Genomic DNA, 12271 nt, shown 5'->3' with positions numbered 1-12271 from the left:
AATCACTAACACTAGGTATGGTGGAGTCCACCATGTGTATGCCCAGGCTTGGAATGCTAACACTAACCTAGGAACTAAAAGGATTATATTGATTATCCACACAGGGTACATCTGCCAAGGGCACATGGATTTTAACAATCATGGAAAAATCCCTAAACATCTTTAGACCTCTCTTGTTGGAGATTAGCGTATCTCTCAAGGTATTCATGACACATCTGACTTGGGGGAGGATATTCTCTCTTCAAGAAACCCTCAAAGTCTCTTAGATTCTGCTCCAACATATTGATCTTCTCAAAGTCTATAGTGATAGTAGAATCATGGTCGATCAAAGGAGGAGAAGACAGGGTAGAACTCCTAAGAGAGTTAGGTTGTGAAATAGAAAGAGAAGGCCCCCAGTTAGAATAGATTTCAAACTATGAGAGGTCAAGAAGTCATTGGGATCAGACTACTACTCACCCTACATGGTACCGGGTAGAGGAGGACTGTAATGATCAAGAAAAAACTCTACCTAGATGACCTCTTAACTACGGCTCTTGTTGTAGTATGATTTGTAAATCTCATAGACAAACCACACGACGTTTACGACCACACTATAGGGACACTGAATGATAAAGTTGGTTTTAATAAAATAGAGAATGCAGAAATTTAAACCAAATGCGAATGAAAGTATTTATTTTTGGTTTTCCTCTTTTTTTTTTAATCTTTAGATTGTTTTCAAAATTTTAAACCTTAAAAAAATCTAAAAGACTAAATGCACTTAGATGAAGCAGAAAGCAAGTAATGCAAAGATAATCTTGTTTCACATCAGGTTCACCAAAATGTAATGGAGGGAACTTTCCACCTCAAGGATGATGGATCCTTGAGGACAAATTGTCCTTTCGATTACCTCTACAAACGGGCGTTGAGATGAGCTAGGGGATAAAATAACAAACTATGACAATTGCCCCCAATCCAAGACTCACAGATGGCTCTATCAAGCCTTTGTCCCGAGGATGAGCATGCGAGGGTGGGACACCAGCATGACACATTATCATTTTGTATGGATAAAGTACATAGCACGTACGGGGAGTTCCAAACATGAGAATAATGCAATGAAACATAGAAAGTGAATAAGCTAAGCTAAAATTTGCGAGATGCGAAATGACAGAAATAAAACAAAAAGGAAAGGAGAAGGATGAAAAAACTCACAATCGGTCCATGATTGAATCCTCCAACTAAATGATGATCCTATCACCTCTGTGAACCTACACAAAAGCAAGAAGGGAAAATGTTGGGGTTGTGTTTTGGAGCTTGCCTAAGTCAGACCCTCGTTTTGGTGTTTCCACCTCCACGAACAATCCAAGAAATCCACATGAATGATAGATGATAAAGAGAATAACGATGTAATATGAAATTAGAAATAAAGTTGATAATTATGCAAGAAAGAGGATTAAGATAACTTCCCTATCATGAAAGGAGACTGGAATTCTTGCAAGTGCTTGGAATGGTATACTTGGAATGCTTGGTAGTGTTGCAACAATGGCAAAATGGCTTCAAGTTTTCTCCAAGGACTCAACCTGCGAGAAACAATTAACCAAATTGCCAAAAGATCCTCACTAATACTTCCCAAGTGAGAGATATAGAGCCAAGAAGGAATTTGGATGTCGGTGGATGCATGCAAAGGTGTTACAATTCCTTCCGGGCATAGACATAATGCTCAAACAACCACCTGCAAACTATTAGATTCATGAGACTCTAGCATGTTGCATGGACATCTCTGTGCCACACCTATGTCTTTGAAGGTGACAGGTTGGCGGAGTTGGTAATGCTTTGACCAGAGCTAACATGGATGGTTTGAGTGGACAAAAGGGCAAGATGGTGGATCCTGACATCCGATGACATGGAGGAAAAGTGTCATTTGTCACATTAATTACAAGGGATAATATGTTTGATATTACAATATGGCATGATTAGAAGTTGGTAATAATTGAAAAGACTATTATGTTATGGTTAAAGGAGAGATGATAACTTGTGAGATTTTGCCAAGATCAGGGGCACAATGAAAAGCACAAAAGAGAGACAAAATTATGACAAGAACAAATTATATTCTCATCAATATACAAATGATGAACTAGATTAACCAATACAATGAATATAAGCCTACATATATAGGCAAGGCCAAATGGATATGTGAGCACACAATCATGACATGTGGCTCAATGAAAAACAAGGGTAGGTAAGAAAAAGTAGGGGTAGGTAGGAGAAATAATATAATATTCCACAAGAGGTGGAGCACCCACTGAATGTGGAATGTAACAACAAGATAAGACCACAAAAGGTGGAATTTTCTCCTACAAACATCATCCCTATATGCACACTTCCCTAAGCATCGCATATCCAAACTACAATGAGATACATTATCCTAAGTTAACTTAAGTAAAGTGTTATTATATCCTATAAGAATAAATAATTACACCAACACCCCCCCTTAAGTGCAACTTAGGGGAATGAAGACTCAAGTAAAAAATGTGAGATGGGTCTCGACTACTAGGCCATGATAGGTACCCTTGTACAATATGCAAATGCAAGAAAACCTATGCAATGCAATCTCTCACAAATAGAGAAACGGAGAAAACCCGGTGGGAAAAAACTCCCCCAAAAGAGAGATAAATGTACAAAAGACTCTCAAAGAAGAAGGACAAAACCTCAAAGAGGAAAAAGTCCCCCCCATAAGAGAGGAAGGAGAAGTCAGTTGAACCCCCCTAATGAAACATCTTGCACCCCTAAGAGAGCTCACAACTATTGGAACTTACTCTCAGTGAAGGGTTTGGTGAAGATGTCTGCAACCTGCTCTGCTGTAAGACAATAGTGCAAATCAATTACCTGCTCTTGAATCAACTCTTGAATGTAGTGCATATGAATCTTGATGTGTTTGGTCCATTGATAACGGACCGGGTTCTTAGAGATTGCAATAGAACTCAAATTGTCACAATGTAGAACTATCGGTCTTGGAGTGGAGAACCCAAACTCTGTGAGAATATGTTGAAGCCAAATAGTCTCAGTAACTATGTTAATATCCCCTCGATACTCATCCTCAGTAGAAGAGAGAGCAATAGCATGCTTCTTCTTTCTTTGCCAACAAATGGGCCCGAACCAAGGTGGAAGTTGTAACCAGAAATTGACTTATGATCATCAAGATCGCCAACCTAATCGAAGTCTGTGTAACCAACCAAGCGAAGTCTTGTGCCTGTTGCATAGTGAATCCCATAATGATGTGTACCCTGGATGTAGTGTAGGATGCATTTGGTGGCTTTCCAATGAAGCTCATGTGGTTCCTGCATGAAGTGGGAAACCATGCCAACCGCAAATGAAATATCAGAGCGTTTGTGAGTCAAGTAGATGAGACTACCCACAAGCTGATGATACAATGTGGCATCAACTGGTGGAGAAGAGCACCTAGCCTCAATCCTGACTCCTAAAAGAAAGGGAGTCAATGCAGGCTTACAATTAGCCATTTGAAAGAATGCAAGTAGATCAAGATCATACTTGGGCTGCAAAAGAGTAATCTCAGAAGATGACTATGAAATCTCTATCCCGAGAAAGTAGTACAAAAGACCCAAGTCAATCATAGCAAATATGTCATGTAAAGAAGATTTAACACTACTAATGATGGATGACGTGCTCCTTGTAATGATCAAATCATCAACATAGAGCACAAGTATCAAGCATGAGTCATCCTGTCACAAAATGTAGACATTCAGATCAAAATGACACCTGGTGAGCCCTGCTGAGAGAAGAAAGGAATCCATCTTGGCATACCAAGCTCTGGGGACCTACTTAAGGCCATAGAGAGATTTCGTCAATCTACAAACCAAGGAAGAATCTTGGATGAAACTCTGTGGCTGCTCCATATATATCTCATCATCAAGATCCTCATGAAGAAAAGAACTCTTCACATCCATCTGATGTACAACCCAACCATGAACTGCAACAATAGCAAGTGTCAAGTGAATGGAGTTCATCTTGGCTATGGGTGCAAAGGTCTCAGTATAGTCAACACCTGGAACCTGAGAGAAACCTTTCACAACAAGCTGAGCCTTATACTTATCCACAACACCACCCCCTGAAAACTTGGTCTAATAGATCCACTTACATCGAACCATCTTTCTCCCCTTAGGGAGAGGGACTAACTCCCATGTGTTGTTCCTCATCAAGGAACTATACTCTTCCTTCATAGCTTGGTCCCACTCGAGAACCCTTAATGATTCCTAAAATGTCTAAGGATCGAAAGGGGTAGCAATGTATGCATGTAGAAGATCCTGATGTTGTGATTGAGTCCTCCATGTATCTGAAGGATCCCTAACAAGAGAACCCACAGACTCAAGTGTCAATCAAGCCCAACGAGGTCTAGGTGGAGGTGGAGAATGAGGCTCCTCAACTACAAGTGGACCCCGTTGAAGTGTAACCCTAGGAGTCATAGTTAAAAGAGTCTCACCATCCGAATCACTCTCATGACTATCCACAATGGAGGAAGGTAGAGGAGGAAAGGAGGCTAAGCTAGGAGAGCTCTCCTCAAAATGAACACTCCTCTCAATAAACACCTTATGTGTCTTAGGATCCATCAATCGATATGCCTTAATACCCTTGGGATATCCAACAAAATACAAGGCCTACTTTGAGGTTCCAATACCTTGCATTTCTGCAGAGGAATGTGAGCCCATGCTGGACACCCAAAGACTCTGAAATGTCTCACAATCAGTTTCCTTCCAGCCCAAGCCTCAAAAAGAGTAATACCTATCAAAGCTTTGTGAGGAACCTGATTTTGGATGTCTGTGGCACAACTGATAGCCTCTGCCCAAAAGGCGGGATCAAGAGAACATGCATGTATCATACAACTAGCCATTTCTTTGAGAGTTCTATTCTTCCATTTTGCAACTCCGTTCTACTATGGAGTGTAAGCAATAGAATGCTAAAGATCAATCCCCTCAAATGTACAAAAATCGTCAAGTCATTTGTTCACATATTCCCTTCCATTATCTATGCAAAGAATCTTGACCACTTTCCTTGATTACTTCTCCACATGAGCCTTGAAGTCTATACATTTGTCAAACACTTTACTCTTATGAATAAGAAAATAGACCCAAGTGAAGTGGGAGTAGTCATCAATGAAGGTGATGGAAATTGACCTTCTACATCACTGTGAACAAGTTGAAGAATGTCCAAAGCTCTCCAATATTTCCCCTTATCAAACTTCTCCTCGAGATGCTTGCCCATGCAACATCCTGAACATACACCCTCTGAAAACCTGATTCAAGGTAGACCTGTGACCATGTCTTTAGTACTAAGATATTGAAGATAGTGGTAGTTGAGGTGACCAAACTACTCATGCCATAGCTTACTTTCTAAATTTGAATGAGTAAACAAGGCCCTAGAAGGAGAATTTGACACAAAGTGGGAGAATGAATAAAGCCTTGAGTTGTCATTGACTTGTCCCACTGCTACCAAGGCATCATTGTCAAGTTCCTTTACCACAACTGAATCAAGTGTAAACTCAACTCTTTTCCCATTTCCATAGTGACTAATTTGGTAGATAGATAGAAGATTGGTAGACAAGTTAGGAACATAAGGAACATTCTTAAATGTTCCATCATCCATGTCAATTGAACCTTTCCCTTCAACCTCAACTTGTGTATCATCACCTATGTTAATGTGAGGTACCTTAGATGGCTCCAATGAAGAAAACTGCTCCTTTGTAGAACCCATGTGATAAGAGGCACCCAAGTCAAGTATCCACTATTGTGAAGAACCTGTTTTAGCCACAAATGCTTGCCCTTTTCCCTTAGACTATGAGTAAGTGGCAGGAGATTAATCCTTCTTGTTGTAGGTGAATAGCAAATTGATGTTGTTCTTCTTAATAAGATGTGTCAACTCATCAACTTCCTTGGTGTGGCATCAATGCTCATCATGACCATACTTCTTGCTATAAGCACAAGTTGGTTTATCCTTCTTAGGTGGAGTCCCCTTCTTGGAAGAGGATGAAAAATCCCCTTGTGATGGAGAGGGTGATTGTCTTTTTTCCTGTTGTGGCTTTTTCTTATATTGCTTCTTCTTCTTCCTGGGATCTTTGCCTTGACTCCCTTGACTCGTTTGATTAGCCACCAAAGCCTTGGACTTTGAAGACTTGAGAATTCCCATGTTCAACAACTTAAATTGTTCCAACATCAACGTTTCTATGAAAGCATCAAATGAAGGCATAGTGTAGGAACTCCCCACTGTCAAACGATGAGTTTGGAAGCTAGAAACAAATGTTGCATATTCAAGTGCAAGCTTGTCCAAGAAGTTGAATATCAACTGAGCATCATTTTTGTCAATTTCACAATCCTTAAGCTTTGCTCTTAGCTCATTTGCTTTTGTGACATAATCTTGGATTGTATCAAAACTCTTGGGATCCAAGTTGGTTAGCTCATTGTCAATCTTGTAACCTTTGATTTCATCAACTTGACAGTACAATTTCTAAAAGATATCCCAAGCCCCTTTGATTGTAGAACACTTCTCAATGTGAAAAATGAGGTCATCTAATACATACTTACACAAAGTTCCAAGAGCCATGCAATTTTTAGTGAGTCATTCTAACTGAAAATTAGGATTATCCTTAGGATCTGGTGGTGCTGCTATTGTTCCATCTATGTAATGCGTGACCCCTTTTTCCATTAGTTTGCTCCATGCTTTAATTTTCTAAGATGCATAATTATGAGGAGTTAAAGGTGGAAATTTATGAGGACTCATAGAAACAAAAATGAAAGAGCACAAGGAAAGAGAGGCTAAATCACACAAGACACCCCCCCAAATTCACTCAATCAAAGAACCCCCCCCCCAAAAAAACAAATGATGATTTGATGCTTTATACTTAGTGCGTGTACAATGGGCCACTTGCAAAAAATGGTAAAGTGGACTTCTAATTTCAACTTTACAACTGTCTCAAAGAGGCCAAAGGAGACTCAAACTGAAAATGCAAGAGATCTAAACTAAGATCCAAGCAAATTACAAGTACCAAGTAGGCCAAAAAAGGACCAATATCTAAAAGTACAATATCCACTCAAAATCTCTGAAAAATTGATCATAGATTATGAAAGTAGATGAAAAAATATGCACTTTAAAAAAAATGACACTTGTAAAGGAGGTCGTATGAGCCCAAATGAAGCCTTTGAAGTTGAAAAATTGAGGATTGGATAGGTACAACTAAAAGAATCTGAAAATTTTGAAAAAATTGTGCATCAAAATTAGAAAATAACTACACCAGTGCGGAGAGCACAAAAAATTAGCCCAAATAAAAAAAAATTGCACCCAAAAAAGAGCAAAATTGAGCAAGTTATGAGCCTCTAAAGTTGACCCAAAAAACCAAATTGCTCAACGAAGAGGGGTCTAAAATTTTCAAAACAGTGCTGATGCATGCTGACTTCAACAAAACACTGTGTTAAATTTGACAACCGTATGACTGTCAAAATGGTCATCGCACCCCTGGCTGACCGCACGGAAATGCTGAAGGTGGCACTGACTGAGCTGATGATTGGGTGCTGACTGTATAGATGACGTGGCACTATTTTTCCACGGGCCAGTGGCCTCCTGCCATGTGGCAACTGTGGATTCGTCGGGAGATGACGTGTTTGAGCGGGAGGCGAGATTACCAGTGGTTGTTGGTGACCTGACTGGTGATAGGTGGCCGGAGCCGGTGGAGCCCGATGACCGAAGCTTGATGGCCAATGCCTGGCTAGAGCCAGTGGGATTGTCAGGGCCAGCGGTCTGGAGGCGACGGGGCCGCTGGGGCCGGAGCTACGGTGGCCAGCAGTGTTCTACAGGTCGGCGGGGCTGCTGAGGACGAGTGGTGGGGTTGTCGAGGACGACCAGCGAGGCTACCGAGGATGACCGGTGGTCAACGTCATCGGGTATGGTCTGTCAACTTCTACAGACACGGTAGTATGGACTACTTCGGGGGTGGAGTTAAAAAACCCCCCCGAAATAATATATTTGATTTTACGCCTTTTTTTTTTTTGTAAAAAAAAAACTGCAACAATTTAATTTTGTTTTTTCAAATAAAAAAAAAAATTGCAAAATAATTTTTTTTTTCCCAAAATCCGTACCGTACAACTCGAATTGGGTTAAAAAATCCTCCAACACCTAAAATCCGACTTTTGCCAAAATAGGTCGAGTTTATACTTGATTTTTATGGAAACGGCCTCTTGAATGCAATGGTGAGGTAAAAAATGCTCTAGGATGCCTCCAAAATGTGCAGAACCTAAGATTAAAAAAAAAATATAAGCCTTCCAAGATGTCTCCCAAAACCAATCAATGAAGCCCCAATGGCTCTGATACAATGTGAGATTTCGCCAAGATCAAGGGCACAATGAGAAGCATAAAAGAGAGACAAAAGTATGACAAGAACCAACTATTTTCTCATCAATATACAAATGATCAACTGGATTAACCAATACAATGAATATAGGCTTGCATATATAGGCAAGGCCAAATGGATATGTGAGCACACAATCATGACATGTGGCTCAATGAGAAACAAGGGTAGGTAAGAAAAAGTAGGGGTAGGTAGGAGAAATAATATAATATTCCACAAGATGTGGATCACCCACCGAATGTGGAATGTAACAACAAGATAAGACCACAAAAGGCGGAATTTCTCCTACAAGCATCATCCCTATGTGCACACTTCCCTAAGTGTCTCATATCCAAACTACGATGAGATGCATTATCCTAAGTTAACTTAAGTAAAGTGTAATTATATCCTATAAGAATAAATAATTACACCAACATAACTCAAAGAAGTATTATTATAATATGATTAGACGACAATGATAACTCTAAGTTTTTGAAAGTTTTAAGTGGGCATAAAGAATTGCACAAGTATTTTCAAATCCTCTTTATATCCATAAACTAAGATACAATTATTAAGAAACTCAAGGGAAGGAAAAATATTTTTAAAATAGGTAGCTTAATACATTTTACTATATAGTGATGCATGGACATTTATGATCAAAATCAATCTTAATCAATCTTACATCACTTTACCATTTTTTATTTTCCTTGTATACTTTTTTGTGTTGGAATTTTTCATATATCTTTTCCAAATTCACTTTTTTTATATGTTTAAGGAAGTTAATTCTTCAATAAGGTACAAAATTATTTGAATTATTTGAATCAATGACGAAAGGCATAGTTATTTTGTTTAACTAATATATGGACTTATTAGTTAGACTAATACTATCGATATGTGAAAAGGTGAACAATTTATGTTTTCTCTCAAATCATTTTTCAGATATAACTATTCAGCCAATAACTTTTAATCTTGAAAGACAAATCAAATCTTTGAGTAACTCTATGATAAAAAGTTCACAAATTTTCATCATCTTTCAAATCTTAAATTGGTAAATCTAATTGCCAAAATTATAGCTCATTATTTTTTGGAACCCTAAAAACTTGCTCAAATACACCTTGTTCAAGGAGTTCATTTGATCTTTTTTCTGGCCTGATTCATATGTTGATTTCACATGTTTATACCTTCAAGCCTACCAATACATCAATGATCTCAAAATGCATGTGATGGGAACATATGTCAATATTTTAGTTCACAATAAATGTAGGCAAACTAAAAATTATAGATTCTTTGAAGAAAATTAATTGTTTGAATGATGGAAATTCGTACTAATTCATTTCTTGAATGTCATCAACTGTCATTTTAGGAGTCTAGGGAGCTTGGAATTTAGTTACACTTCCAAAAAGTTCTGAAAACTAGCATATCATGTCTCCTAGATCCAATGGCAAGTTTTTTTTGTCCCATGGTATCATTTGTGAAGATTCCCCTTTAAAACCATCATGATGAACACACAAAAAAAAACTTTCTCTAAAATCATTCAAATCCTAGATCTATTAAATATAACCATAAATATACAACTCCCCCACCCCCAAAAAAATAAAACTAAAAAATAAATCTACAACCTATAAATTGTATCTCATACCTTCAATATTTGGAATATTTCTTACATTTTCATGGCTTCAACTTTGTATCATGCATACTCAAACAAGGGTTATACCAAAACAGGGATCTATCACACCCAACAACCACAACCATGGCTTTCATACCACATTTTATAAAATCATACATTTTGATCAAACCATTTCCTACAAAAACCCATGAGAGAAAAGTATGCATACAAGTCTAAAAAATAACCATATGCATAAATAACCATATGGATTAATGGTTTATGGTTTATTTGGGTTGATGAGGGGTTCAATGGATAAATTTAAGAGAAAGGATTTCATGGATTTAGATTTAGTGAATGAGAGGCTACATGGGTAAATGGATTAAAGGAGTTATATGGATAATGGAGGGTTTGATGGATCTTGATTTGTATAGTCTAAGGGATGGTTTACTAGATGATTTGGAGGTTAAGGATCTATATGAACTAGGGGGTAGTTTGATGGATTAAGATTAATATGGATAAAAAGATAACAATTTTGATGGATGGAATGATGGGTATGGCTTTAATGGATTATGTTTTGATGGGTGAGGGGACTTATGGGTGAATGGATTAGGATAAGTATTTAGATGGCTAGATGGATAAGAATTAGAAATAGCCATACATAGCATTTGATTTAAAAGGTTTCCTCTATGTAGGTTTTAAAGGTTATAGTTTGGGAGAAGATTATATATTTTTATATAAGGTACCTAATTGTGGTATCATTTCATTAAAATTGTAAACTATATAGTGGGTGTAACCTTGATTAGTGTGGGATGAATCATTAGCATTATTGAGATATTTATCAAGGTTTTTATAATTAATTTATTTACTCTAATCTACAAATCTCTCCTTCTCATGATATTCATATTGATCTATAATTCTCTCATCATAATTATATTCATCTTTATCTATGAATATCCTATACTCATGATATTCATCTTCACCTGCAAGTCTCTTGACATCATCACTATCAAAGGGATTTTTAGATTAGTCTGAAAAGGGTTTCATGATTTATTACTTTGATTGGGATAGTATTTCCAAAGGTTTGAATTAATTTTTGCATGGGTTTGCCATAAAAAAGAAGACACAAAAGACAAGAATTCCTTGGATACTCATGACAATTATTTAAAAAATTGATTTGATTGATAATATGCAAACTTGGTAATAAATTGTGTTGGTTTAATATCTTAATGTGCTAATTATAAAAGTTTAGAACTATACAAATATCTCACTATTTTATTCCCAAAGGTACATGGTGAGTAACTTCTTAGGGATAACCACTTATAGTGCATCACATGTCCTAAATGATTTAAATAATAATAAAATAAATAAATAAATGTATGGTCAACTATAAAGTCATATATACAACTAGAAGTACAAGAGGCTTAATTCTACGAGACAAGGGTGTTATTTTATGTTGTAATTCTACAAGGCAACTCCATAATAATTCACTTGGAAAAATATAAAGAGGATGCTAGATTAGCACAAAATGATATATTATTCTTGGAATTTATATACCTTGTTAGTATATGGGTTTGGATTTTATTGTGTGAAAAAGAAAGAGCCCCTAGGAAATTAAAGAAGGGGAAAAGGATGGGTGTTTTTTTGTTTCCAAGATTCTAAATTGTATGAGAGAACAATATACACACCCAATCTTTAGATTACACAAGTGGAATAAACTGACTTTTATCTTCCAAATTTCCTAAGAAATGATAAGAGAGGATAAATTATGTAATTCATGAAAACAAAACACACAAGACAAAAAAGAGAGCTTTCTTTTGATCCTCAAGATTACCTTGTGGTACAAGAGGAGAAACTACACAATTATACTTATATAAACACAAAAATATGCACATAAAGAGTAGTTCCCCTATGGAATGAAGTGTGAGGTCAAATAGATTACAAACTATTTTTGGACAATGTGAATCTAATTATTAAACAAGAATCTTGTATTTAATTGATTAGTTAGATGAATGTTATACGAGGCTAATTAATCAAATAAATGGGATTTATTTAATTAACCATTGGAGGAAAGATGGCCTAATTAGTTTTAAAAAATTATTTGATCATTAGTGAAGATGTGATACAAGATTGATGATGCAAATTGATGGAAGCGTGATAGTGTTAACTTTGACTATGGAAACTAATTTCTAATTGTCTACATCCATTATTTATAAATTTATAGTGGTATAATAAGAAATAACTAGAACATTTATATGGCTTATCCTTCTTTATCTTATAAATTGGTAATGTCAACCCCTTTA

The sequence above is a fragment of the Cryptomeria japonica genome, chromosome 2 (genome assembly GCF_030272615.1).
Source record: "Cryptomeria japonica chromosome 2, Sugi_1.0, whole genome shotgun sequence".
Lineage (NCBI taxonomy): Eukaryota > Viridiplantae > Streptophyta > Pinopsida > Cupressales > Cupressaceae > Cryptomeria > Cryptomeria japonica.
Note: the sequence above shows the minus strand (reverse complement) of the source record.